General features: G+C 41.4%; 1 pseudogene; it reads left to right on the forward strand.

Annotated features, from left to right (window-relative positions):
* Positions 1 to 6,442: 6,442 nt before the first annotated feature.
* Positions 6,443 to 7,722, forward strand: LOC123481597 (annotated as a pseudogene).
* Positions 7,723 to 23,679: the final 15,957 nt, after the last annotated feature.

The raw sequence follows: 23,679 nt of genomic DNA on the forward strand, positions 1-23,679 counted from the left end.
GCAGAGAGAACAGCCTATGACTTGAGTGGCTGGAGTCTTTTTTGGGCCTTCCTCTAGCACCACCCGGTATAGAGGTCCTGGATGGCAGGGAGCTCTGCCCCAGGGATGTACTCGCTAGTATTCCTCGATCAGACAGACATCGTCGTTGCATCAATGCTGCGTAATAAATTCTGCAGTCAAACTTTTTTCTTTATGTAATCCCAATATTTTTGTGGATATGTGTGCAACAAAAGTTCAACATTCACCTTTTGCTACTATTTCTGTCAAATCTATGCATAGAATTTGATGCATACGTTGGATAAATCCAACATATGCACCACACAGAATGCACTGACACTGCCTCTGTAATGCAATGCTGCAAGGCAAACGTAGCATTCCATTGGAAATGAATGTACTTCTGGTGTACCAAAACACAATGACGCTGTCGGTCTGATCAGGGCGTAGACAGGTGCACACTGAAGAGACCTTTGGACCGACCAATGGTTGTATATAAGAGATCAGAGGATGCTGGTGGGAGGAGCTATAGGAGGATGGGCTCATTGTAAAGACTGGAATGGAATCAATGGAACGGAGTCAAACAGATTATAATGAGCCCGTCCTCCTATAGCTCCTCCCACCAGCCTCCTCTGCAAGAGATCAAGCTCCTATTTTGACTCACATGACCTGCTATAGCCTACTGCAGTCTCTGATGTGAGTAAATATCATTGATTGTTTTCAGTTTTGCAAGTGTTATGATATCCCACATCAGTAACATGGCAAAGGAAAAATAATGCTTAGGTTTAAATTTCATATGGTGCTGATTTCAAATAATTTTACTGGCAATCCTTTGGCTGTGATTGAGTTTAGCAAATTTAGCGGGCTGAAACAAGCAACTGTGGTGTCTGCAAATGCAACAGCTATTCAGTTCATTGGTAAAGAATGTGCATCGATTGTTCACGAGATCATGACACTACGATGTATCCAAAATGATACAAGACCTGGAAGTCTTTCTTCGATTCAGCAGTACACAAAACAAGTCCTCTTCTCTGAGGTTTTATGGCATACCACAACAATTGCAGTATTGCTGCCACCAACTGGAAGGGACGGGGGAAAAATAAAATAATAAAAGTACATTCCATCACGGACAATAAATTATCATAGAAAAAAAAAAAGGTCCTCCCTCATCTTAAACGGCAGCGATCGCCACTGTAGTTCACATATCCCAGCTACACTCGGATAGGGAGAAACTTATAAAAAAACACAAGAACAAACCAACTCTTATCTTTCCTCCCATTTACCACGCGATTCATTCTATGTGCATCGACCACTCCATGAATCTTCTTCAGTAGAGCAATGTCGAATGATTTCGCTACTCCAGATATTACTCCTTTGACAGGTGCCCTGCTTCGTAGATCAAAGCATGACACATCATATCCATCAGTTCGAGTGAGATCTAACACTTTTCTTCTGATCAACAGATACACAACCCAGCAAATCGGAACATTCCCAGAACATAAGCTAAGATTCCCATTAATTTCTAGTTAGGGTTTTATCTAACATTAGGATAACATCCAAACATTCAAATAATGTTTTTGATAACAAAATCTTCTTCTTTTTTTCAACAAATGTTTTAAATGAAATATCTTTTGAATGTTCTCCTACCATTCACTAAAATGCTGTGCACAACATCTGCAACAACAACCACAGAACATTCCCCAAAAGTTATCATTATGCTTACAGGTAATGTAATAATGTACCAGTAAAGTTTTCCTAGCAAACCAAAAGATCCCAGAACATTCGTTAGGTTGTGGCAAATGTTCGTTAAAACACAAAAATTGTCCAGTCTTGCAAGAACGTTCCTAGAACACATTGAATATGTTCTTTAAAGGTTCCCAGAATGTTTCATTAGGTTGTGGGAACAGTCTGGTGAGAACATTGTGGAGACATCACAAAAGATATGTTCCCAAAACACAGTTGTGCAGATTATTCTACAATGTTTCTTTTAGGGTGCAAAAAACATTCACCTGATGTTACAAGAACGTTCCCAGAATTTTTTTCCCCCTGTTCTCTAAAGTTCCCAGAATGCTTCTTAAGGTTGTGAGAACATTGTGGGCATATGACAAGCAATAGGTTCCCAAAACACTAAAACTGTCCAGTTGTGCTGACATTCAGATAATGTTGACAGAACAGCCTTGGAGGTACTCAGAACATTTTCTATTTAAGTTTGACCTAATACTACCACCCCATTCTTAGTATGCAAATGTAAGCTCCTTAAAGCAGATTTGAATACATACCCATTATGTTTCTCTCCAGATATAATGGCAACACACATTTGAGGACTGTATTGTAAGCCCACCACATGGGGATGTAGGCACACAGCATTTTAATTTCATTCATAGGACATTTGAACAGCATTTAATCATACAAACACAACCATATGTTTTACACTTTAACTGTTGACAATCTGCAATGTTTGGTTTCCAAGCCAGGTATTTTATCGTCTGCGCCATCAGGGAAGCGCTCTTACATTTAATTTTTTCAGTGTACAGCTATGGCAGTATGATCAATCGGGAAGTCCATGCTTCCTTTTCAGCCTTCTTAGACATAACTAACCCAGGGATATACTGGTAACTGGGTTATTCGCAATCACTTCACCCATCCTCTTTATATGCTGCATACTTCTGGGCCCATATTTACAAGGTATCCAAGACTATGAGTGCTAATCTAGGATCACTTTTGCTTTTCAGATCGTGAAAAATAAGACAGGGGGGACCATGTCAAGCATCTCAAAGTAGGAATTATATTGGGTGCGTTTAAAAAAAAGTTGAACAGTCAATTAAATGTGTTCTAGGAACGCTCTTCTAACATCAGGCACATTTTTTATACAAACATTCTATAATCATCAACACAGTTGGACAGTTTTTGTGTTATGAGAACATTTGCCACAGCCTAATGAATGTTCTGGAAACTTTCACAGAACCAATCTTGGTTTGCTGGGAAGAAATTAAAAGAAGTCCACTTCTCCTGATTTTCACAGATTTAACTTGACCTATTGCTTTCTCTACCAGTTTTGATATTTCAAATGGATCCACTAAGTTGCCCCAAAAACGCATTACGACTAGATACGATGGGGTATCTGCAGCACTAGACGACTAGATACGATGGGGTATCTGCAGCACTAGACGACTAGATACGATGGGGTGTCTGCAGCACTAGACGACTAGATACGATGGGGTGTCTGCAGCACTAGACGACTAGATACGATGGGGTATCTGCAGCACTAGACGACTAGATACGATGGGGTGTCTGCAGCACTAGACGACTAGATACGATGGGGTGTCTGCAGCACTAGACGACTAGATACGATGGGGTGTCTGCAGCACTAGACGACTAGATACGATGGGGTATCTGCAGCACTAGACGACTAGATACGATGGGGTGTCTGCAGCACTAGACGACTAGATACGATGGGGTGTCTGCAGCACTAGACGACTAGATACGATGGGGTATCTGCAGCACGAGACGTATTTTCACAAACTATTTTGCTCCTTTTTCATTTTGTTTTGGACAAAAGTCTACACATCCATTTTCCCACCGCTATCGGATTCAAGCTCCACATCCATTTTCCCACCGCTATCGGATTCAAGCTCCACATCCATTTTCCCACCGCTATCGGATTCAAGCTCCACATCTATTTTCCCACCGCTATCGGATTCAAGCTTCACATCCATTTCCGCCATTTTGCAATTTCGAGAATCGGAGTTGTTTACCAAAACCCAGAAGCAACAAGTCGCACCGCCGGCGTGATTAAGTAGTTGTATACTATAGCGAGAATACGACTGATACAAAGTATAATAGGCCACTGCCAGAATATATCATAAGCATATCATTTGATGCAATTTATCATCATAATGACATTGCTCATGAAGTCATTAACATAACACTGCACCCGACAAGAATAGCCTATTGTACCATGGGTTTAAAGAACTAAGTATTAATACCAACAAATGTTTTTCTTTTTTTTAAAGGCGTAATCTTGATAAGAGCCTCAGAAAAGATCTGGTCTCAGTCATAAATTGAGTTGCTTAGCACGCTTCTCTTTCGAGAGTCCACCACAACCCCATCCTGAGAGTAGGCTACTTTGATTTGATCAGATGTGACAAGAGTTCTTCTCCATTATGTTCATTAAACCCTCAGGAGGAGCAACAGATAAGCTATTAACTCACTGCAAATTGTGCCAGAAATATAATTGACCTTCTTGCCTTTAACAGCTCTATGTATGCTATGAGAGAACAAAACACCACAATCTATCTCTAAAGGATTGATTGCAATTTGAGCATGTTTTCACATTGTCCTGGTTGGTGTGTCTCTATTTTTCTCAGACCACCAACATTTCCTCTCTCTATCCCCCCCTTTCATTTTTACATAGCCCATTTCTTGAACAGGCTGAAAGACAGATGGATTAGGTAACCCCCGTTTATCATTCTCCAGCTGTCACTCAGTGACCAGCCCAGTGGATGTGCACTCATACAGCATGTGAGATCATTGCAGAGAGTCTGACATAGGCTACAGTTGGAGTTAGGGCCAACTTCTGTGCTCTCTCCGAACACGCTTTTGCAGAATCTGTTACACTTATGTTCTCCAGCATTTGGTTTTGAGAAATGCCAATAGTTGAGCAAATGATTGACTACGGCTGTTCTCCATCTGTAGGCTATGCAAAATTATGACCTCTCAACAGTGTCATGTAGCAGAAGGGACAGCGAGAGAGAGAGAGAGAGAGAGAGAGAGGCTATGATGAGTAATATTTCTGATGTACAATCAAAATAAACGTTTTACCCTGCTTATTGTCTATAACTGGGGCTCAGATCAGAAAAAACTCAAGGCCCTAAAGATGACTGAAAACTTAGACTAGAGGTTCCTTGCCCTGTGCACAGTGTTACAGCAGCTTTACACATGACCCAACATGCTCCTCGCTCCAGGTTCCCTCATTACTGAACCTCTGTCCTGTCACTGTCATCAGTCACCCTGACTCTGCTCTGCTACACACACACACACACACACGCACGCATGCAAGCACACGCATGCACACACACACACACATACACACACTCACACAGAGGCATGGGGGAGTCTGACAAAGAGAGATGACAGAAGCAAGGCCTGATATCCACCGAGACCTCTGTAGACAACTCATTTATTTAGGAGGAATCTCAGTGGGACAGAGAGTCGAGGGTTGGAGGTGATTTGATGATACTAGTCGTTGTTCATTGCCATTTTTGTATTATTGTGAGTTGGGTGTAGGCTGGTGTTGCAACCCATGAGGTCTTGGTTTTCAGACAAAAAGAGGTCAAAAAATATAAAAGACATCAAAACTCATGTTAATATTTTACTGTTATCGTATTTAGCATTTAGATGATTTCCTGCATTACAGTTTTTTTCAATCGCTAACAAGCATCAGTCAATACTGAAGCCACTTTCAAAACTCTTCACACAGTCTGCATTACCAACATGCATCTTGGCCAAACAGTTAATCTCACCTCCAAAACTCACTCAAACCACCAAAACACTTCATACATGTCTCAAAATAAGCCCGTTCGACCATAACACTGGCAGCAATTCTCACTCAGAAAGCATACATTGTCACTCATAACACACTGACCTAAAAAACACTAACAACAGGGAGCATTACATAAATGATTAACTTTTCTCTTTGAAGTTTGAATGATTTTTCACATAAATCAGTATTTCATTATAGAATAAGAATAACACCTTTTCACTTTATCGATTGTACTAAAGTATATGTAACAAGAATGATTCAGAAATGCAGCAATTTACTTCAAAAGCCTTTTTTTCTATATCTTTGCATATAGTCACTTGTGAAAAATAAAAAGTTGAAACAAAAAACAAAATCCTGAAATTCCAGGGCTGCAATAATAATTACAAAAAAAACCATCATCAACATGTATAGTATAATCACTCATACTGTACAGTACTGTGAGGGTTCTAGTCTCCCTCTCTCCTGCATTTGGCCACTAGTTCTCATCAACATCACATCTTATTTCTTCTCTGGCGATGCATCTTGGAAAGTATCTTCTGGAACGTCTAATCCAGGGGTGTCAAACGTACGGCCCGCGGGCCGGATCAGGCCCGCAAACGGGTTTAATCCGGCCCGCGAGATGATTAAAAAAAAAAAAAAAAATTACAAAAAATGTTATTTTATTTTTGTAAAGTATAAAAATGCGCTGCAATTTTTCAATAAAATAAACCGCTGTTCCAATTGCGTCCACTGGATGGCGCAATAGCAATTGTGTTAAGCAAGCAAACTGTTTATACCGGGGCAGAGCAAGTAGGTCAAGCACGTGCAGCCAATGAGCTACTTTGTTTTGCCCGCGATATTTATTACGGCTTCTACTTTTAACATAATGTGCTTTGGCACCCTCATTGCCCCAATATGTCTCTGTCAAAAAGAGAAAAGTGGACGCAGAGTGCAGTGTTCCAAGAAAAATGGTCATCCTATTTATTCACGGAATTGAATGGGAAAGCTGTATGTTTGGTGTGTTCAGAGCATGTTGCAGTGCTGAAAGAATATAACCTTCGTCGCCACTATGTGAGTCTTCATGCCGACAAATATGACAACTTTCAAGGACAGCGGAGATGAGAGAAGGTGAATGAACTGTTGGCGGGTCTGAAGAAACAGCAGTCTGTGTTTACTCACAGCCGAGACATCAGTGACGCTGCAGTGAAAGCTAGCTACCTCATTGCTAATGAAATCGCAGTGGCTTCAAAACCATTTAGTGAGGGTGAATTTGTAAAAACATGCATGATGAAGTCAGCGGAGATTGTGTGCCCTGAAAAGCGGCAGGCTTTTGCAAATATCAGCCTGACAAGAAACACAGTTGCAGACAGGATTTCCGATCTTTCAGTGGATTTGGACAGCCAGTTGAAGCAAAAAGTAAAGTCATTTATTGCGTTTCGGTTGCAATTGATGAAAGTACGGACATTACAGATGTTGCACAACTGGCCATTTTCATCCGCGGAGTTGATGACACATTGACCGTCACCGAGGAGTTCGTGGAGTTGGTGCCGATGACAGATACAACGACAGCAGCTGATATTTTTACCGCAATCGTCGGCGCGCTGGACAGGGTCGGAGTGGACTGGTCCCGCGCTGTCAGCCTGGCTACAGATGGTGCGCCCTCAATGATCGGGAAAAAAGCAGGCGTTGTGACAAAGTTCAGAGAGAAAGTGCAATCTGCAAATGGAGGACGTGATTTTTTGACTTTTCAATGTATTTTGCACCAGGAGGCTTTGTGTTGCAAGTCATTAAAGATGGATAACGTCATGAAGGTGGTCATCCAAACTGTTAATTTCATCCGATCCAGAAGCCTGAATCACCGTCAGTTTGACAGCCTTCTCAGAGAGAAAGACCACATCTATGGCCTGCCATACCACACTGAGGTAAGATGGTTAAGCCGAGGTGCTGTGCTGAGGCGTTTCTTTGATTTACGAGAAGAAATTGAACAGTTCATGGAAGAAAAGGGCAAACCAGTGTTAGAATTTCATTCCGCAGAATGGATGCAGGACCTTGCATTTATGGTGGATGTTACAGAGCACCTGAATAACTTGAACAAACAGCTGCAAGGGCGCAACAAAGTTGTCACGCAGTATTATGACAGCATACGTTCTTTCAAGTTGAAGCTGTCATTGTGGGAGACGCAACTTGCCAGTGGTGATGCAGCTCACTTCCCCTGTCTGAAAAATGTGTGCGCGACCCAACATGTGGCAGACATGAAGCGGTTCAAAGATAAAATAATGGGACTGTTACGGGAGTTTGAGCAACGCTTTCAGATTTATGTTTATATGTTTTTATGTTGATGTGCTATGGTTTTTAATTGTTTTTATTTTATTTGTATATTTAACCTATTCTTGACTCTGTGGTTCTTGCACTTGTTTGGGGAACAGGATTTCATTATTTTTATCTACATTTCTGCCTGAGAAACGACACCCTGATATAGTTATGTGATCTGTGAAACAGTTCTGTTAATCACTGAGGCATTGTGTGTTTGTGTGTTCTTTTTCTTTAGAATTTTCAAATAAACTTGACGTGTTTTATGATTAATAGTGATGTTGTGCTTGTACTATTTTGGACACACTGTCCTCAGGCTCCAGCTTTATGTTGTATGTTGATCGTATTAAAACAAAGAAAACAATCTGAAGTTGTTGTTTTTAAGTTATATATACCATGATTTTTCCGGTCCGGCCCACTTGGGAATAGATTTTCCTCCATGTGGCCCCTGAGCTAAAATGAGTTTGACACCCCTGGTCTAATCCAACCCTGGAATTGTCTCCACACCACGCATTCATGGCATCCAGTAAGGACATCTGGTCATGAACCTTCCACCTCCACACAGAGAAAAACTCCTCTATGAGGTTTAGGAAGGAGTATGGAGGCAGGAATAGTACTGACATCCTGGGATGTGGAGCAAACCACATCCCAGTCTGTGACTGCAGCAGAGTGGTGGAATGCCACATTATCCCACACAACAACGAAGGTAGGGGAGTTTCTTGACCCTCTCTCCTCCGCTGGCACAAGTCGATTATGCAGGTCATCCAGAAAATAAATGATCCTCTCTGTATTGTAGGGGCCAATGAGCGGTTTGTGTAACAGCAAACCATCATTGGACAGTGCTGCACACATTGTGATGTTAGCTCCTCTCTGGCCTGGGACATCCATGGTTGCTCTCTGTCCAATCACATTTCTTCCCCTGCGGCGTGTTTTTGCCAGGTTGAATCCAGCTTCATCCACAAAGATGAATGTATGAGCAGTTTGCCTGGCTTTCATCTCCATTACTCTCTAAAATACAGTAAATCCACAGTTTTACAGTACTTTACACTATGTATAGCTGTGTATGTACCCTGTTTGGTTATTGAACAGACATCTTACCTGGACATGTTGATACTGGAGTACTTTCACACGTTCACCGTTTCTCTCAAAGGGACAGTGTACAACTGCTTCATCCTTATTTTATGTTTCTCTACGACTCTGGCAACTGTCGTTGTGCTGACCGTATTCACATTCCCAAAAGTGATATTGTCTGCCAGCACTCTGTCCCGAATTTCCTGCAGTTTTATTGCATTGTTGCCAATTACCATGTCAACAATGGCAATTTCCTGCGCATCTGATAACATTCTGGCTCTCCCTCCTGTGGGAGGCAACCTTTGGATCCTACAGAAAAACACAAAACAATCAATATATTTCAAAATGTCAGTACATGTAAAAATGTGAACATACTGTATTGTACTGTAATATGTACTTCAATTATCATTGAAGGATGCACATCTCACCTGTTGTTTTGCCGGAAAATGTGTACTATTGATGCAACTGTTGAACGCTGCAGATTTGGTTGCACCCTTAAACCGGCCTCTCTCAAAGAGAGACCACGGTTTACAACATGGTCAATAATTGTGGCCCTTATCTCATCAGAGACCACCGCTCTTGGTCTTCCTCTCCTTTGTCCTCCACGCATTCTCCCTCACCCTGCCACTCTTCTTTCCCCACCAACCTGTCTTCCTTGATCCATGTTTCCAAACTAAATCATTCCGAAGCTGTCCTCTTTTGTCTGTTTGGTAACGAGACTAAAAACAGGACACTCAGCTGTGTTAAGAATTATTAAATATTCTGCTGAGATTTTCTACATGTTTCAATCTGGTTACTGCAGAAATGCACGACATTTGCCATCATTCTGTTTTGAATGTGTTTTTAACAGTTTTGGAAACGGTGTGTTAGCATTTGAAAACGTGCTGCAAATATAACGTTTAGCAGGTGGTGGAGTATGAATGAGAAAAGAGTTCATGGATTTCGGAGAATGTGGTCATTGAATGCATTTTGTGTGAAAGCAATAAAAAATGATTCACAGTTTGGTCCACATACAGTGGCTTACAAAAGTATTCACCCCCCTTGGCATTTTTACTATTTTGTTGCCTTACAACCTGGAATAAAAAAAATTTGGGGGTTGTATCATTTGATTTACACAACATGCCTACCACTTTGAAGATGCAAAATATTTTTTGGGGTGAAACAAATAAGAAATAAGACAAAAAAACAGAACTTGAGCGTGCATAACTATTCACCCCCCCAAAATCAATACTTTTTTGAGCCACCTTTTGCAGCAATTACAGCTGCAAGTCTCTTGGGGTATGTCTCTATAAGCTTGGCACATCTAGCCACTGGGATTTTTGCCCATTCTTCAAGGCAAAACTGCTCCAGCTCCTTCAAGTTGGATGGGTTCCGCTGGTGTACAGCAATCTTTAAGTCATACCACAGATTCTCAATTGGATTGAGGTCTGGGCTTTGACTAGGCCATTCCAATACATTTAAATGTTTCCTCTTAAACCACTTGAGTGTTGCTTTAGCAGTATTCTTAGGGTCATTGTCCTGTTGGAAGGTGAACTTCCGTCCCAGTCTCAAATCTCTGGTAGACTGAAACAGGTTTCCCTCAAGAATATCCCTGTATTTAGCGCCATCCATCATTCCTTCAATTCTGACCAGTTTCCCAGTCCCTGCCGATGAAAAACATCCCCACAGCATGATGCTGCCACCACCATGCTTCACTGTGAGGATGGTGTTCTCGGGGTGATGAGAGGTGTTGGGTTTGCGCCAGACATAGCGTTTTCCTTGATGGCCAGAAAGCTCAATTTTAGTCTCATCTGACCAGAGTACCTTCTTCCATATGTTTGGGGAGTCTCCCACATGCCTTTGGGTGAACACTAAACGTGTCAATGGCTTTTTTCTGGCCACTCTTCCATAAAGCCCAGCTCTGTGGAGTGTACGGCTTAAAGTGGTCCTATGGACAGATACTCCAATCTCCGCTGTGGCTTTGCAGCTCCTTCAGGGTTATCTTTGGTCTCTTTGTTGCCTCTCTGATTAATGCCCTCCTTGCCTGGTCTGTGAGTTTTGGTGGGCGGCCCTCTTTTGACAGGTTTGATGTGATGACATATTCTTTCCATCTTTTATTAATGGTTTTAACTGGTGCTCCGTGGGATGTTCAGTTTCAGATATTTTTTTATAACCCAAGCCTGATCTGTACTTCTCCACAACTTTGTCCCTGACCTGTTTGCAGAGCTCCTTGGTCTTCATGGTGCTGCTTGCTTGGTAGTGCCCCTTGCGTAGTGGTGTTGCAGACTCTGGGGCCTTTCAGAACAGGTGTATATACAGTTAAAGTCGGAAGTTTACATACACTGTTTTTCTACCACTCCACACATTTCTTGTTAACAAACTATAGTTTTGCCAAGTCGGTTAGGACATCTACTTTGTGCATGACACAAGTAATTTTTCCAACAATTGTTTACAGACAGATTATTTCACTTATAATTCACTGTATCACAATTCCAGTGGGTCAGAAGTTTACACACACTAAGTTGACTGTGCCTTTAAACAGCTTGGAAAATTCCAGAAAATGATGTCATGGCTTTAGAAGCTTCTGATAGGCTAATTGACATCATTTGAGTCAATTGGAGGTGTACCTGTGGATGTATTTCAAGGCCTACCTTCAAACTCAGTGCCTCTTTGCTTGACATCATGGGAAAATCAAAAGAAATCAGTCAAGACCTCAGATTCTTTTTTTGATCTCCACAAGTCAGGTTCATCCTTGGGAGCAATTTCCGAACGCCTGAAGGTACCATGTTCATCTGTACAAACAATAGTACGCAAGTATAAACACCATGGGACCACGCAGCCGTCATACCGCTCATGAAGGAGACGCGTTCTGTCTCCTAGAGATGAACGTACTTTGGTGCGAAAAGTGCAAATCAATCCCAGAACAACAGCAAAGGACCTTGTGAAGATGCTGGAGGAAACAGGTACAAAAGTATCTATATCCACAGTAAAACGACTCCTATATCGACATAACCTGAAAGTCCGCTCAGCAAGGAAGAAGCCACTGCTCCAAAACCGCCATAAAATAGCCAGACTACGGTTTGCAACTGCACATGGGGACAAAGATCGTACTTTTTGGAGAAATGTCCTCTGGTCTTATGAAACAAAAATAGAACTGTTTGGCCATAATGACCATCGTTATGTTTGGAGGAAAAAGGGGGCGGCTTGCAAGCCGAAGAACACCATCCCAACCGTGAAGCACGGGGCTGGCAGCATCATGCTGTGGGGGTATTTCACTTCACCAATTTGGACTATTTTGTGTATGTCCATTACACGAAATCCAAATAAATATCCATTTAAATTACAGGTTGTAATGCAACAAAATAGGAAAAACGCCAAGGGGGATGAATACTTTTGCAAGGCACCGTACACTTCTGTTTCGCTGACTGTGTGAAGAGTTTTGACAATGTGACTTCAGTTTTGACCAATGCATGTTAGCAATTGAAAAATACTGTCATAGATGAGTAAATGAATTGACAAATCGGCTATCACTCGCTTCATGCTATTGTTTATTACGTTTAAAAAGCTCTCTTCTCATGCTGGAAGGGAGGATACTGGGCCTTGTTCAGAACGAAAACGTTTTGGAACATTGCAGATAGGAACGCTATGACTAGAGCCGGCGTTATTCTTTATTCTACATGTCAGAGGCATGTTCGTTGTACATAGCATACTTCTATCTGAACGTAACAAAATGTCCTGCTGAAAGCTCCTCTGGGTTAACTATTAGATTCCAGGGCCATCTGTGGGTGGAAATGGAGAGCTGCATGCAAACTGACTATTCAATGATCCAAAAGTAAATTCATAGACTGCAAGGATGATCACAGACAGGAGAGAAACATTTAGAAAATGAGTGAAAAACGGTGGTTAGGAGTTAAATGTGAATATCACTATGATTCCCCCATACATTGGTCCCCCCCTTTCCCAGATTAGTACAGCAGCTGTTAGTTGTGAGTTTTTCTATAACAAAGACAGCACTGTAATAGCAGACCACTCCCATGTCATAGGGGACCATCCCCGTGACCCATATGAGAAGTTTAAGACTATTTTTTCAAGACCATCATGCTAATCAATAGACATTCTCTGGTCAATGATTAGTGCTGCAGCCGTTGATCAGTGGATAAACATTACCACTGCAAACCACAAAATACATCTCTTAACATTTTTATGTGTTCAAATGTATTATAGATCCACTGAAAACAACTATATAACTATAGTTCCACTGAAAACAACTATATAAGAAGAGGTGGTCATCCTGTTAAGTATTTGTATTTGTATTTATTAAGGATCCCCATTACTTCTTGCCAAGGCAGCAGCTACTCTTCCTGGGGTCCAAACACATTAAGACACTTACATTACACGTAAAACAAAAGATAAAACAGTACATCATATAACACTGTCACACCCCCTCATATCCACAACACAAAATGTTTAATACCACCATACAACAATATTACAATGTACAGTGGGGAGAACAAGTATTTGATACACTGCCGATTTTGCAGGTTTTCCTACTTATAAAGCATGTAGAGGTCTGTAATTTTTATCATAGGTACACTTCAACTGTGAGAGACGGAATCTAAAACAAAAATCCAGAAAATCACATTGTATGATTTTTAAGTAATTAATTTGCATTTTATTGCATGACATAAGTATTTGATACATCAGAAAAGCAGAACTTAATATTTGGTACAGAAACCTTTGTTTGCAATTACAGAGATCATACGTTTCCTGTAGGTCTTGACCAGGTTTGCACACACTGCGGCAGGGATTTTGGCCCACTCCTCCATACAGACCTTCTCCAGATCCTTCAGGTTTCGGGGCTGTCGCTGGGCAATACGGACTTTCAGCTCCCTCCAAAGATGTTCTATTGGGTTCAGGTCTGGAGACTGGCTAGGCCACTCCAGGACCTTGAGATGCTTCTTACGGAGCCACTCCTTAGTTGCCCTGGCTGTGTGTTTCGGGTCGTTGTCATTCTGGAAGACCCAGCCACGACCCATCTTCAATGCTCTTACTGAGGGAAGGAGGTTGTTGGCCAAGATCTCGCGATACATGGCCCCATCCATCCTCCCCTCAATACGGTGCAGTCGTCCTGTCCCCTTTGCAGAAAAGCATCCCCAAAGAATGATGTTTCCACCTCCATGCTTCACGGTTGGGATGGTGTTCTTGGGGTTGTACTCATCCTTCTTCTTCCTCCAAACACGGCACGTGGAGTTTAGACCAAAAAGCTCTATTTTTGTCTCATCAGACCACATGACCTTCTCCCATTCCTCCTCTGGATCATCCAGATGGTCATTGGCAAACTTCAGACGGGCCTGGACATGTGCTGGCTTGAGCAGGGGGACCTTGCGTGCGCTGCAGGATTTTAATCCATGACGGCGTAGTGTGTTACTAATGGTTTTCTTTGAGACTGTGGTCCCAGCTCTCTTCAGGTCGTTGACCAGGTCCTGCTGTGTAGTTCTGGGCTGATCCCGCACCTTCCTCATGATCATTGATGCCCCACGAGGTGAGATCTTGCATGGAGCCCCAGACCGAGGGTGATTGACCATCATCTTGAACTTCTTCCATTTTCTAATAATTGCGCCAACAGTTGTTGCCTTCTCACCAAGCTGCTTGCCTATTGTCCTGTAGCCCATCCCAGCCTTGTGCAGGTCTACAATTTTATCCCTGATGTCCTTACACAGCTCTCTGGTCTTGGCCATTGTGGAGAGGTTGGAGTCTGTTTGATTGAGTGTGTGGACAGGTGTCTTTTATACAGGTAACGAGTTCAAACAGGTGCAGTTAATACAGGTAATGAGTGGAGAACAGGAGGGCTTCTTAAAGAAAAACTAACAAGTCTGTGAGAGCCGGAATTCTTACTGGTTGGTAGGTGATCAAATACTTATGTCATGCAATAAAATGCAAATTAATTACTTATAAATCATACAATGTGATTTTCTGGATTTTTGTTTTAGATTCCATCTCTCACAGTTGAAGTGTACCTATGATAAAAATTACAGACCTCTACATGCTTTGTAAGTAGGAAAACCTGCAAAATCGGCAGTGTATCAAATACTTGTTCTCCCCACTGTATGTGTATGTAGAGTGCATGTGCTAGCGTTTGTTTGCATATGCGTGTGACTGTACCTGTGTGTGTTTCTTTACAGTCCCCGCTGTTCCAAAAGGTGTATTTTTATCTGTTAAAAAAAAATCAGATTCTACTGCTTGGATCAGTTACCTGATGTAGAATAGAGTTCCATGTAGCAATGGCTCTATGTAGTAGTGTGTGCCTCCCACAGTCTGTTCTGGACTTGCGGATTGTGAAGAGACCTCTGGTGGCCTGTCTTGTGGGGTATGCATGGATGTCTGAGCTGTGTGCTAGTAGTTTAAACAGCTCGGTGCAATCAGCATGTCAACACACTCTTACAAAAACAAGTAGTGATGAAGTCAATCTCTCCTCCACTTTGAGCCATGAGAGATTGACATGCATATCATTAATGTTAGCTCTCCGTGTACATTTAAGGGCCAGCCACACTGCCCTGTTCTCAGCCAATTGCAATTTTCTCTTTGTGGCACCTGACCACACGACTGAACAGTAGTCCAGGTGCGACAAAGAACTAAAGGCTATCATTTGGCTATCATTTGAATTTCCCATCTGGTGCACTTTCAGTCTATTATATAGAGTTCCAGATATTACTGAGGAATGATCTGGGACACTGTGTGCTGCTAATAGTGCTATTCTTAACATGTGCACCAACATGTGAGTTTCGTGATCTGATCAATATGATCCAATCACTATCTGATCAAGGTTTGTCGCGTCTACACACTGTATTAGAATGTGTCTCTTATCCGTCTACTGTGTCCACATTGTAATCAGATTAGCTGGTGCCTCCCTGTATGCAAATTATTGGACATATTCTTTCAAAATAATATGAATTAATTTGTTTTAACACAATTACTGATGCCATAAGTCCATGATGCTACCTGTCAATGATTTTAGAGGACAGTATAATGATGATTTAATGGTTTGACCATCCAGATCTGTTTACACTTGATTGATATCCAGACACCATGTGTGCTTGACTACCTCCATTTTTATACACCTAAACATTTGTGTACAATCAGAATGTGGACAAAATCAGGACAAAGGTGCATGTCAGCACCAGGTATAAACAAGGCTTTAGATGAGATATTAAACCAAGATCCAGACTCTCTATATAGACATTGGGTCCCTTTTCCCAGACCCGAATCGCTCTTTCACTAATTGCAAGAGCCTGTCTTTTTTGGCCCACTTAAAATATATTAATGTACTTTTTGAAATGCAGATCCATGAAGTTTGTCTAATGTCAGGTTATAAGTAAGTAGTAGCCTTAACAGTTGTATCACATACAGGTATGTTCTAACTAAACTAAACCATATTTTAAAAAAATCCAATAGTAGTGTGTTTTCATTCAAATAAATGATTTGTTTTCTCTGAAAAATTTGGCATGTCACACATCATGTTTTTCTGACTTCTAGGAAGATTCTAATCCACTTACCCCAACAAATTGCCTAAAGTTTTAATTTTAAAGCCCAGTTATTTTGTTGCTTTGTCAAAGTAATTTATTGCATGTGATTTTTGTCACTCATTTTAAGGTCAACCCGGTAATGTGAACTGAACTCTCATTTGAATATGGTGAAACTATTCCTTTTTAAATTTAGTCATAGTGTAAAAGCAGGTGAGGTGGCTCTGCTCTTTTTAGCCATTATCTGATGTTTTGTGGTAGAAAACTGAGAGCGTCAAGCATAACACATCAATCCTGTTATATGTAGATGGACTAGAAATGTTTGACCAAGTCTAAATGTTTTGTTAAGCTTGCATTCAATTGCACACAACACGCTTCCATTTCCCCTGTCACAAGGAGTTATGGCTGATTAAAGAAATCGTCAACGCTGTTATGGTCAACCCTGTTACTTTAATCAGCACTTTCCCTGTTACTTTAATTGGCATTTTTCTTAATTTAACCTTTTGAGGTGAGATTTCTTTCTTCTATGAAGTGGAACACATGTTCTTTATGACAGAATATAACATTTAGGTAAAATAAGTAGTTATTTATGACAGAATTACACTACTCAAAAGCCACTCTTTTCGTGGTACGACCATAGAATTAGTTAGATGACTCATCTTTGTATCTGACCCATTATGGCATCTGTGAGAGCAACGGCAGCACCATCTCCATTTTTAAGTAGTCCCATTTCCTCTTCTTTTCTTTCTGAACCAAATCTTGTGTCATTCATTTATTGTGGCCACTAGATGGCGATGATACAGCTTAAATTCTTTCTAAACCAGGTAACCCAATTACATTTACATTTTAGTCATTTAGCAGACGCTCTTATCCAGAGCGACTTACAGTTAGTGAATACATTTTTTTTATTTTTTTTATACTGGCCCCCCGTGGGAATCGAACCCACAACCCTGGCGTTGCAAACGCCATGCTCTATCAACTGAGCTACATCCCTGCCGGCCATTCCCTCCCCTACCCTGGACGACGCTGGGCCAATTGTGCGCCGCCCATGAGTCTCCCGGTCGCGGCCGGCTGCGACAGAGCCTGGATTCGAACCAGGATCTCTAGTGGCACAGTTAGCACTGCGATGCAGTGCCTTAGACCACTGCGCCACTCAATTACCTGCTATACCCTACTATACCCTACTATTGTCTACTATACCCTGCTATAGCCTACTATAGCCTACCATACCCTAATATGGCCTACTATAGTCTACTATACCCTACTATACCCTATAATACCCTACTATACCCTACTATAGCCTACTATACCCTGCTATTGTCTACTATACCCTGCTATACCCTACTATACCCTACTATTGTCTACTATACCCTGCTATAGCCTACTATAGCCTACCATACCCTAATATGGCCTACTATAGCCTACAATACCCTGCTATAGCCTACTATAGCCTACTATATCCTACTATAGTCTACTATATCCTACTATAGTCTACTATACCCTACTATACTCTACTATACCCTACTATAGCCAACTATAGCCTACTACAGTTGAAGTCGGATGTTTACATACACTTAGGTTGAAGTCATTAAAACACGTTTTTCAACCACTCCACAAATTTCTTATTAACAAACTATAGTTTTGGCAAGTCGGTTAGGACATCTACTTTGTGCATGACACAAGTACTTTTTCCAGCAATTGTTTACAGACAGACTATTTCACTTATAATTCACTGTATCACAATTCCAGTGGGTCAGAAGTTGACATACACTAAGTTGACTGTGCCTTTAAACAGCTTGGAAAATTCCAGAAAATGATGTCATGGCTTTAGAAGCTTCTGATAGGCTAATTTACATAATTTGAGTCAATTGAAGGTGTACCTGTGGATGTATTTCAAGGCCTACCTTCAAACTCAGTGCCTCTTTGCTTGACATCATGGGAAAATCAAAAGAAATCAGCCGAGATGTGTAGACCTCCACAAGTCTGGTTCATCCTTGGGAGCCATTTCCAAACACCAGAAGGGACCACGTTCATCTGTACAAACAATAGTACACAAGTATAAACACCATGGGACCACACAGCTGTCATAACGCTCAGGAAGGAGACGCGTTCTGTCTCCTAGAGATTAACATACTGAGTTTAAATGTATTTGGCTAAGGTGTATGTAAACTTCCGACTTCAACTGTATACCCTATTATACCCTACTATAGCGCATCTGGTCCATCCAGTATAGCGAAAATGCAAACATTTCCTGGTGTAACATTTGAATAGTCCATGATTTATGGGGATGACTCATATCTTATGTAAAAATTAAGACAAGGATGGGGTCAGCATTTACACAGCAGCAACATAGGCTCAAAGATGGGGTCAGGCTGCAGTTCTAACAAAAAGATGCGACTTTATTAAGTCATCATAAACCCATCAGCTCATGACACAGTCAGGCATTAGTCTAATGACCAATCATTCTCAATTTTATTCCATAAAACTCTTAAACTATTTCTATAAGTTACCCCCTTTGATGTATGGAGTAGGTTGTGTACATAAAACATTTTTAGATACTTAAACGTTGGCAACAAAACAAATGCAAACTAATAAGAAAATTGCATGAGGGGTGAATGTTTGCTTTCTTAAGCTGCAAGCCACCTAAACTGTCCCAAAACAAAGAGGTCATGTTGTCCCAAAATCAGGAAAATCCTGGCTCCTTGCTCCTTTCTCCTGGCTCCTTGCTCCTTGCTCCTGGCTCCTGGCTCCTGGCTCCTGGCTCCTGGCTCCTGGCTCCTGGCTCCTGGCTCCTGGCTCCTTGCTCCTTGCTCCTTGCTCCTTGCTCCTTGCTCCTTGCTCCTTGCTCCTTGCTCCTGGCTCCTGGCTGCTGGTCTGACTAATTCATGCTGTGCTGCTCCCTTCATTAGGCCGACCGTACATGTCAGGCCAATGGCCATCTAGAGAAAATGATCTTTAACAAAACTGGGAAAGATCAAGCAAAACCTTCCCAATACCAAGACATCATGCATGCCATTGTCTTACAAATCCATCTTGCGCTTATCTATTTTCTGTTACACATGGCAGGCCTATTGTGTTGAGAAAGTTTGGGAAGCGTCCTCTATAAAGCCTGGGTCTGCACTGCTATGACACACACAGACATCAGACACGCTTCCCAAGAAGCCAGCAACCAGCAACTACTGAAGAAGACGCCAAACCAACTCCATCATCTCTGTGAAAAGTTTACTCCTAGCATCTGCTATGATCTCAACTGCTGCACCCATCCATGCATTCTGCAATGTGGTCTGGTAAAGTCTCACTGATCTCTGAATCCTTTCAACTAACAGTTCATTGTATGTTAGTCTGTCTCTGTCATAGTAGCATCTTGAGTAGTTTGGAATTGTGTTAATAACTAAGATGAGGATGATGCTTTTGGGAAATTAATTAAAAACTAACAGTACAGTAAGTAGATTGAAAACATACCATGTCTAATGAATATAGTCACATTACTGCAGCAGTTATATATCTATCTACACTAAACACTGAGTGTACAAAACATTAGGAACAACTTCCTAATATTGAGTTGCACCCCCTTTTGCCCTCAGAACAGCCTCAATTCGCCGGGGCATGGACTCTACAAGGTGTCGAAAGTGTTCCACAGGGATGCTGGCCCATGTTGACTCCAATGCTTCCCACAGTTGTGTCAACTTGGCTGGATGTCCTTTGGGTGGTGGATCATTCTTGATACACACGGGAAACTGTTGAGCGTGAAAAACCCAGCAGCATTGCAATTCTTGACATAAAATGGTGCGCCTGGCACCTACTACCATACCCTGTTCAAAGGCACTTAAATCTTTTGTCTTGCCCATTCACCCTCTGAATGGCACACATACACAATCCATGTCTCAATTGTCTCAAGGCTTAAAAATCATTCTTTAACCTGTCTCCTCCCCTTCATCTATACTGATTGAAGTGGATTTAACGTGACATCAATAAGGGATCATAGCTTTCACCTGGATTCACCTGATCAGTCTGTGTCATGGAAAGAGCAGTTTTGTACACTCAGTGTATATAAAACACAGGAAAAGCATGTTTTTGACTGCACTGTGCTTTAATATATCCTCTAAAATCATAGCTCACAATTCCACAACTGGTGCAGTTTATAACAATTTAAAACAGTGCAGCATTACAAGTAAGTTAATAAACACTGGTCTTTCTGACATCAGCCTCTCCAGTAAAGATAACAGCCAACCACGTCTCCAGATTACCTCCATGTCCTCTATCGAGATAACTATGGGCTGCCGGGTGTCGGTAAATCAGACATTTTCAATGTCAATCGAAAAATGGCACATCATCCCAGAATTTTCCTAGCCCAGTATTTTCATACAATAGTATCGCAGAGCCATGCTGTGAAAGACTAAAAAAATACAAAAACATTGCATACCATGTGAATATAATGTACTGTATATTTCTACTTATCAATGAATAAAAATAATTATACCAATTATACTAATTTGACCATTCCCACTGTGAAAGCTCAAAGTAGATTCTCTCAGATGAAATTGTGTCTTGTATTTTATGGTCCCCAAGTACCTCTGTAACTACTTTACCTTGGTCAGGGATAACCATAACTATTCCACTAGAAGGAGTAAAACCAACGTTGTTCCTTTCAGATTTAAGATTGGTATGGGGAAAGAAACCTTTTTGTAGTCAGCTGCCATTCTTTGGAATAGTCTTCCAAATAATTTTTAATTCATGGTCGGTTTCAAGTTCTCACTGAAAAAATTGCTAAATAGTAGCATGTCTCAAAACATGGATGAGAAGAAAATGCACAGCTTAGCATATGGGCTGGCTTTTGGTGCCTATGGTGTGTCATATTGTGATTGTCTTTTATATATTAGGGATTGATTGTTGTATATACACTGCTCAAAAAAAATAAAGGGAACACTTAAACAACACAATGTAACTCCAAGTCAATCACACTTCTGTGAAATCAAACTGTCCACTTAGGAAGCAACACTGATTGACAATAAATGTCACATGCTGTTGTGCAAATGGAATAGACAACAGGTGGAAATTATAGGCAATTAAAAAGACACCCCCAATAAAGGACTGGTTTTGCAGGTGGTGACCACAGACCACTTCTCAGTTCATATGCTTCCTGGCTGATGTTTTGGTCACTTTTGAATGCTGGCGGTGCTTTCACTCTAGTGGTAGCATGAGACGGAGTCTACAACCCACACAAGTGGCTCAGGTAGTGCAGCTCATCCAGGATGGCACATCAATGCGAGCTGTGGCAAGAAGGTTTGCTGTGTCTGTCAGCGTAGTGTCCAGAGCATGGAGGCGCTACCAGGAGACAGGTCAGTACATCAGGAGACGTGGAGGAGGCCGTAGGAGGGCAACAACCCAGCAGCAGGACTGCCACCTCCGCCTTTGTGCAAGGAGGAGCAGGAGGAGCACTGCCAGAGCCCTGCAAAATGACCTCCAGCAGGCCACAAATGTGCATGTGTCTGCTCAAACGGTCAGAAACAGACTCCATGAGGGTGGTATGAGGGCCCGACGTCCACAGGTGGGGGTTGTGCTTACAGCCCAACACCGTGCAGGACGTTTGGCATTTGCCAGAGAACACCAAGATTGGCAAATTCGCCACTGGCGCCCTGTGCTCTTCACAGATGAAATATTATATATATTATATGGTGTTCGGTCAAGGGACGAAACGGCTGTGACATTAATAATGTGTCTCATGCAGTACAGCCATTAATAATTGGTTCTGTGAGGATGATATGATCCTCTTATACGCCTCTGTCCCGTGATGCATGTCAAATGACCCCAGCCTGATTCATCTGCTACCTGTCACTGTTAATCAGAGATGTAGGACCTGCTGCTGTACTACTGTAACACCCCTGGACAATACATATCTCAAACCTTATGTTCACCATCTTTGACTTTAACTAATTAGCATATGGTTTTGCTGTAATCATCCCATCACACTGCTTTCACAGTGTGCTTTTAGTTTTTTGGTTTGTTGAATGTCATCAACTGTCAAGGACAAAACAGATGGGTATTAATATATGGGTCTGTGCTGTGTGGGTGTGTTTGTGTGTGTGCATGCGCGCCTGTACGTGTGTGTCTGTTTAAATTCTCCTAGAATTTTGCTTTTGGGTAAAGCCATAGGGTCGTCAGGTAAACGTCACCATAGACTTACTATGACAGTCCCCCCCAACCAAAGAGTGCACCTTTCACCTCTCTCTCTTTCTCTCTCTCAAAAGTCACGTCTCTTTTATCGAATGCTGTGTAATTGGCTCTACCCACTTCTATTAATGGCACTCCAAATGATCCCTAATGGCTTAACAGCATGTGTCAAAGCAGCAGAGAGAGAGGCACTCAAGAGACTGGTGAAGATAACACTTATCTACTTCCAGACAGACAGAGCTGGCAATCATGCCAGGCAGTTTTAACATTTAATGCTCCTGATTTTTATAACATTCTCCTTTGCCCTTAGTGGAGAAGATCTCATGTTAGTTGACTATATAATTATAGTGTTTTGGCTTGTTTGGCATTGATGCTGATCCTTTGTATACACTTATGGAATTCTCTATAACCAAACAGGCTTCAATGGCAAAGCCTTTTTTTAAACGGCGTATTCATCCTTTTGGTTTTGCCTTTTTTCAAATGTTCTCTATTGAGCTCTCTGCTTTCAAATATAGTATTTTATTCAATCATAATTTCTGTTGATACTACTAATGCTTTATTTTATTGTATGATAACTTAGAAATATCATTTTCTTAGATTTAAACACTTATAATGAAAATAACATTTACAAGAATGATGTGACTGTGCTGTACAATGCCAAAAACAAGCACGGGGATGACCAAACGCTGCACTGCGTTTTAAAATCCACTTTATTGACAGATTTTATCTTGCCCTCAGAACAATGCAACGAGATTAAGGTGCTGATGAGCACAGAGGAATAAATACACCAATAAATACAGTACTGACTGAACTGAACTAGCCTGACTGGCTCTGCTTCAGAGTTGGGTTCTATTTCAATTCAATTCAGTCCATTCAGGAAGTACACAGAATTCCAAGTTCTCATTGAGGAAAATTGGAATTGAAATTTCAGCATACTTCACGAATTGACATGGAATTGACCCCAACCCTGCCATGCTTTCAGACCTGTCTTTCAGACCCTCACCACAAACACACTTACCATTAAAACATGTAGGATAACATGGAGTGCAGGCAAGCTTTCTTCTTCCAGCTTAAATCATATGAGAATGTATAACCAACAGCAATTGGATGTTT

The sequence above is a fragment of the Coregonus clupeaformis genome, chromosome 21 (assembly GCF_020615455.1).
Source record: "Coregonus clupeaformis isolate EN_2021a chromosome 21, ASM2061545v1, whole genome shotgun sequence".
Taxonomy (NCBI): domain Eukaryota; kingdom Metazoa; phylum Chordata; class Actinopteri; order Salmoniformes; family Salmonidae; genus Coregonus; species Coregonus clupeaformis.